This window comes from Gavialis gangeticus, unplaced genomic scaffold (assembly GCF_001723915.1).
Source record: "Gavialis gangeticus isolate Ggan-Ray unplaced genomic scaffold, GavGan_comp1, whole genome shotgun sequence".
NCBI lineage: Eukaryota > Metazoa > Chordata > Crocodylia > Gavialidae > Gavialis > Gavialis gangeticus.
In genome coordinates this window covers 1,335,961-1,342,984 of record NW_017728973.1, presented here as the reverse complement: position 1 = coordinate 1,342,984, position 7,024 = coordinate 1,335,961, and the positions used below count along the sequence as shown (strand labels likewise).

General features: G+C 50.7%; 1 protein-coding gene across 3 annotated transcripts in view; it reads right to left on the bottom strand.

Annotated features, from left to right (window-relative positions):
• The window catches only part of STAT3 (signal transducer and activator of transcription 3), a 52,664-nt gene extending 46,804 nt beyond the window's left edge, over positions 1-5,860 (bottom strand). For 2 of the 3 annotated variants that reach the window (XM_019505921.1, XM_019505925.1), the window contains exon 1: positions 5,750-5,859. The gene's annotated coding sequence lies outside the window, so the exon portion shown is untranslated. Of the gene's footprint in view, positions 1-5,749 lie in introns of all 3 variants that reach the window. The other variant, XM_019505933.1, reaches the window with a different exon arrangement.
• Between the last annotated feature and the right edge of the window lie 1,164 nt (positions 5,861-7,024).

The following is a 7,024-nucleotide window of genomic DNA, read 5'->3' as shown; positions in this document are numbered from 1 at the left end:
AGAGCACCCAAGGGGGGTGGGGGGTGGGGAAGCTGGCCTGCTGCAGGGGGAAGGGAAAAACAGCAGGCCCTGCTCGACATGGCCCATGGCAGCAGTGGCTGGGGAAGGGAAGGAGCAGGCCTCTTCCCCACCTCGGACCCAGGCCCGCTCCTCCTCCACCCCACTCCACCGTGTGGGCCCTGAGCCCACTCCTCCTGTCCCCTGCTGCCGCTGGGTCAGCCCAAGCCCACTGCTCCCTCGCACCCCCCTCCCGCCACGGCAGTCCAGCTTCTCCCCACCCTCCGCCCTGGTCCTCCCCCACATCGGGCCTGAGCTGCGGTGGGGAGGAGGGGAGCAGGCCCAGATCCCGGGCAGCAGGAGGGAAGGGGGAGCAGGCCCAGATGGGGGGGGGGGCAGGGCTCCCCCACATCATTCTTGATGGGCAGTTGGCTAGTTTTCATTATAACTGGCATTTAAGGGGTTAAAATATATAATGAATGCTGGTAGGGGTATGCGGGCAGCTGGTACATCTGTAAAGGGCTATGCAATAAGAAGTTTGGGAACCTCTGATCTAAGCTATTGGTGATAGCTTTTAAGCCAACTCCTTGGAAACAGGGATGGCAGGAACAATGTCTCACCCCACCGCAAATGGCTTTCCACAAAGCAAGAATCCCATGAAGAATCATGGAAAGCCATCTGATCAACGCCACCACAGACCAGGTCCACAAGCTCAGGGGTGAGCCAGCTTCAGTCTTCTGGAGGGGTGACTACTGCTAATAGGCCAAAACCTGCACACCCAGCCAGCCTAGGATGAGAGGATCTTTAGTTCTGTTGCCCATCCCTCTTCTTGTCCATTTCACACACCTGTTCTGCCTTGCCTCTTGGAAGTTTCTGCCCAAAGAGCTTACTTTTGTTCTCCACTGGGCCAGCACCCAGCACATCAGGGTTCTCACTTGGCGGAGGCTTCTGTGTGCTGCTGTGGCAGCAATGGCCCATTATAAATGCTCCTCCAAGCTACTTAGTAGCATTCGAACTCAGGGCTGGTCTCTCAATGCAGTGGCGTGGAGGCAGCTGAAGCCACGCTAAGCTCACACAGTCATTCACCCATCTCATCTTCAAGGGGGAGGAGAGGATTTAGGATGTTTTAGGCCAAATGAACTCTTTGCAAACTAGGATGGATGGGAGAACACAACAGGAGCTCTGGAGGGGCAACTCACCAGGAGCCAGACCAGAACATGACATGTCAGGGCTTTCCCCTTTCACAGTGGGAGCTCAGCTACTGGCACTGATGCCATCTGTCTTGTGGATGCACTGCACCAGAGCTGCCCAAACCCACAGCACAGAAAGGCCCAAGGGAGAGAAGAAAGAGTTCATCTGCCTCTTATCAAAGGTCATGTCTCTAGCAGCAGTAACACTTGTTTCTAACTAACCCCGGTGCTGTGGCAGAGCCCTCTGTCTAACCCACTTCTCCCTGGCCTTGCCTTCAAGAACTAAGGGCTAAAGCTTTCCAGCTCTGCTTGCCTCATGTCTCTCTGTGGTTAGCCTTTCCTTTCATCTCTGGAACAGAGCCAGAAGGCAACCAATGTTGCCAGCATCCCACAAATGTGAGACTAAATAAGCACACATTTTCCTGAGCTGTGAGATGGAGCTGTTGAACCCTGGGGTAGCGTTTACTCTGTTATTCTTTAGCTTCTCTGGAAGAACGGGTCAGCTCTCTGGTAATGCAGATCATTGCCAGGGTCAGATAAAAAAAAAAAAAAAACTTCCTGGTACAACTGCCTTATAAATACACATGAGTAACTGATACCTGTATTCCTGCAGCCTTAAATGGAGAAGCCAGCTCCTTCCTAACCAGATAGCCAAGTTAAGAAAATTTTCCTGGTGCCTTGCAGTTGAAACCTAGCAGCCAGGGCTGCCTCTGCTGCATGTCTACAATGATCTGAGGCCATTCAAAGCCATCACACAAGCCAAACTCCAGGGCAGTTATAAACACAAATCAGTAACACAACCTAGTGCCAGCTATGGTGGGGCAAGCCGGGGGTGAAGTTACTGAAGTCTGCATATTCTGGAGTAGACATAAGGGCAGGGGCAGTATTTAAAAGAGTTATATTCAAGACATCTGTTGTCCAGCCTTGAAGTTTAAATGCTCAGTTGCCAGCTAGGCTGCTGTGACAGCAATTACATAGGAATTACACTGTAACAAGCAAGCAAAGTTGATTTTCCCCAAAAGCTACTACCTGCAAACAACCTTTGCCCTAGAAATGCTGGTGAAAACCCCTGCAGCAGCATCTGCACTTCAGCTTACGGGGATGGAGAATTGAAGGCCTTGCAATGAAGCTGTGCAGAATTACATGGCAAGCTGTCAGGATAACCAGGCACTTCCAGGAAAGGACCTTGTTTTCAGAGAGGGCCATGAATATTCCTGCTCTGCTAGCGTGAGCACCAAGCAGACGAAGGCTGTTTGGCTGGCCCTGCAATTTTACTGACAACCCTGGAGGCCAACTCGCAACAGTAGCGTCACTGTCACCATCACTTGAGGCAAATGCCCAAGAAGAGGTTCCTTGAAGGATTCATCTTGCAAGAGAGAGATGGTGCAAGATGGCACTCTATTGGTGCAACTTCACCAGCCTAGGGACAAAGTTTGACTTGCCCACATCTAGCAGGATTGAGATAACCCCAAATTATCCTTGTCAAAAACGTTACTCAAAAAACAGGTGAACAGGTTCTGCAAGGGCAGTTTAATACAAGAGTTTGGCTCCATTTCTTTGGTTTTCCCAGAAAACCGGCCCTGGAGGTGGAGAAAACAAGGCAGTGAAGGCACCAGTTCCAGAAAGAGGAAGACAGAGAGGCAGAGGAAGCCACTGAAAGTTTACCACAAGGGTACAGTCTCCTTCAGTAGAAGATATGCAGCCCATTGGTAAGCTCTGTCTCTGGCTCAAGTATGCTTCCAGGATCTTTACCAACCCTGAGCTCTCCCTCCCATAACAGCATGCAAAAGCAACATCATCTACCCTCTCCAGCTGGCTGAGAGACTCCATTCCATAGAAGCAGACAGGAACCTGGCCTCAGCTGTTCACACCTTCATCACCTCTTGTCAGAACTGCAGCCATGCAGTATATACATGTGCACAAGTCCTGCAGGGCTTGGGGTAATTCAACAAGTACAGGGGCAGCAGCCCTTCTCTTCTGCAGAAACTGTCATACCCAATCTCTGCACTTGGCACTGGCTTCCCAGAGAATTCCAAACCATATTCAGGGTCTCAATCCTTACCTTCAAGGTTCTCGGAGACCAAGGCCAGGCTTGCCTAGTCAAGAGACCAACTACTGTTCCAGGATGAAGACAGTGCTTGATGCATTCACTCTGGCACTACAGGTTAAAAGCACATCCATGCACTCAGAAGATCTCTGGTTGAGAGTGGGAGACTACATAGCAAACTCCCCCAGGACTTTCTACTGTCTGTTTCAAGTGCCCTTTTTTGGTCCTATGCACCGTAACACACATACATGTACACATATATACAAGTGCAAAGCTAGAACATCCCACACACTTCTCCCCCTTGGGAAGTGAAAGAATGCATACATGACAGATGTTAGCCACATGGCTTTATGCAATTCTCAGACATAACTGTGCTCAGCTCAGCAGTACCAGAACCAGTGTAGAAGGCACTAGCCTGAAGCTTGGAAGGCTACGGTTCAATTCCTTACTTTGTCATAGATCCTTTCTGTGACGCTGGGCATCTCACTCTTCTATAAAGAAGTGACAGGCAAGTTGAAGATTATGTGATACAGATACAGTGACTAAAAGGCCCTGGGAAATACTTAGGTAACTTCTGGCACAGCTGCTCTGTATTACTACCTACTGATGTGAAACGCAGACCTTGAGTTTTACTTCCAACACCGGTCAGTTCTCTTTAGACAACTACTATAAAATCACTGTCTGGTCCAGGCAACAAAGTCCATGTTGCACAAGAGACTCCGTCTAACCAGAAGACTTTGGAGCAGTTGCATCAAGCGACAGGAAAATATGCAAGCCAGAGTTCACACCTGTCTCTGGAACACAAATCAGTTCACCAACCTTGGTTTGACCAAACACAGAACCACAAGTTTCTGGTTTTCAATCTTCATTAAGTAATCTCAATAGCACAGCAATTTTAATCTGGTATTGGACCAATGCCTGTAAGGAATGGTTCTGCAGCTTATGCTCTGTGTTCTTTAGGTGCTCTAATAGAAATCCTTGTCCTCAGTCATTTCTAAATTTGTGGCATAAGGATCATTTCATGGTTAAAACTCTGAGAAGTACACACATTTGCTTGGGAACTAAATCCCAGGATCCAAAATAAACTAATAATAATCCTGATATTTTGGTTTCTTGAATTTTTCCTACATTTTTTCAGAGCAGGAATCTATGGAAAGGCATTTTAGACTCAAGTCTTAGTGTTACATTTTAAAAATGCATTCTGCAGTAGAAGTATGTTCACTGAATTAAACAAGGCCATTTTATACTCCTGCTTGCATAGAAGAGATGATATTGGCAGGGCACACAAGACCCTATAGTTCTAACCTTTACAGACATTTTTGTCAACAGCAACCAGTCCACCCCAATAACAACTCCTGCCAAGCTCAAACTTGTAATAATATTATTAGGTGTGAGAAGGAAACAAATCTCTTTTGCAAAAGAAATGCCAGGTGGGGGCATTCATTGCTCCTCTTAAAGTTTCTGATCCCACACCCCTTAGAAGTCATGGCAACATTCTGCCCAATTCTCGGAGACGACTGGCACATCTACAGGCAGCAAAACAATGGGAGGCTTCTCTCCTCCACAGTGCTTGTGGTACTAATTAATGCCACAGGATTGTCTACTGAGGGAGAGCTAAAAATTGGAAACTGACTAACAACAAAAATGAAACTGATGAGTCTTTTCTTGAGCCAGGTTATGCGAACCACACAACATAAACACCATTGTTAGAAGAAAAGGAGCTTTTCAAGATCCATGGTACTGGGGACAGGGTTTTCTAAAAACTCTCTTCAGCCTCAGATATCCATGCTACTAGACTCCAAACAGTGCAGGGGACTGGCAAATTTGGGAATGCTAGCAGTGAAGTTTTGCAGACACAAAACACCCTGTTTTACTAACACTGTTGTGCAAACACACTGGCATAAACAACTCTTAGCAGGGTCATAATCCAACCAGCGATTTCAAAGCCTGGAAAGGCTGCAGGGAGCCTGAGAGCAGCTCAGAAGGAAGAGCACCAAGCTAGAGTCTATAAAGGCCTGGAAGCCAAGATTCACAAGGAAGGCTCTCAGCAATGGCAACAGGTGCATCTGCCTGTACCCCCTGTGCAACCTGCCTCCTCGGGCCCCTGCCAACTCCAGGGACAAGAGATGGCACAAGGTCTGGTACAGGCAGCGCTCCCTAATGGTGGCGGCACCCGATTCCTGCTAACTGCACATGCAGCTGCACCATGCCAGCGTCCCAGATGACCTGATGCAAGACGCAACGGATGTGCAAGAGGGGACCAGTTCCGGCTGCCACAGGCATCATCACCTGATTTCCTGGCTCTGGGGCATTTAAATCTGCCAACCACAGCCCACACTTTCTGCAGAGCCCACAGGCCTGGCTCCCCTGGGCCGGGAGCCTGGAAATGCTCCAAGCCACCCAGCACACACGCCCAACGGCTGCCAAGGCCCCCTGGCACCCGGCCCTTGGAAGGGGCACCCACTCATGCCCCAGCACCCCAGGCGCTGCCCCCCGGAGGCCAGGACCGGCTCACCTGCGGAGAAAGGCTCCCGGGCCGGGGCGGGCCGGGGGCGGCGGCTCCGGATCCCTGCAGCGAGCGGGGATCTGATCCTTCCGCGGATGACGAGAGAACTGCCACTCTAATAACCCCGCCCCCTCGAACTAAACGTCACAATCGTTCTAGCCAATGGCTTCTTGGGTGAGCTCAGGATTCGCGGGGGACAGGCCTCCCCAGCCAATCAGGGCCTCCAGTCCCCCCTGGCTCTTTCATTAATCAGGCAGGCGCCAGCTTGTGCCCCCTGGCGGCTGTTCCGGGTGGGGGACGCACCTCCCGCCGCGCGGCCGAGGCAGGGGAAGGGAGAGGCCACAGCCCGCGGCGGGCGGGACACCGCCTGCCGGGAACTTCTGTGCTGGAAACTCAGCTGAGTTCCGGGCAGCGCGGTGACGTCAGCGCAGCCGGGGCTGTTTCTGCTGCCTCCTCTTAAAGGGCCAGAGCAGCCGGGCCGAGCGGGGGTGGGGGGTACGTAGAGTCCCTCACCCCGCGCCCTGGGATGCTGCGGCGCATCCCGCCGGGCTGGTCTCATCCGCCTCGTCGGCCTGCACGAGGGTGCGGACGCACACACGTACATGCATATACACACGTGTACACATACACACGCACACAAATATACAGATGCGCGCGCGCACACGCACACACACAGAGGCAGACAAGGTTCTCTGGGTAGATGTGATTTCTTTTATCAGACCAACTGTTCCTTGCAACCTGCCAGGCCCAAACGCCCTTCTTCAGGCACAGAGAGAGTCGTGTTTGCTCGCCTGGGTAAAATAGGAGCCAATATGCAAAATGCAGGTCGGTGAAAATGTAGGTGGGAATGGGGGACAATAGGTGAGAGACAGGTTGGGGGTGGGGGAGAAAGACTGCAGCTGGTAAAATGCAGACAGGCTACCTGGGGGGAGGAGGGGGTGTAATACACACATACCCATCGCTCATAAGGATTCACAGGTCCTAACCAACAGAGGCATTTGCCTTGGGTGCGTGAACATACTGGGTATCTTGCCCTGTTCCAGAACAGCAAAGTTGGAGATTTTGTCAGGCCATGTTATGCCCAGGATACAGAGGAGACCTTGAAGATGGAAACTGTTGTTTTCTTTCTTCCTTAGCACAAGGAGTCCATGTTTCACCAACAGAGAGCTAAGTACACATGTATACACACGTGTAGACATATACGAAGACATACACATATCTATGCACATACACACATGCATGCTCACACATACACACTTGTTCTTGTTGCTGTTTGTCCTTTGA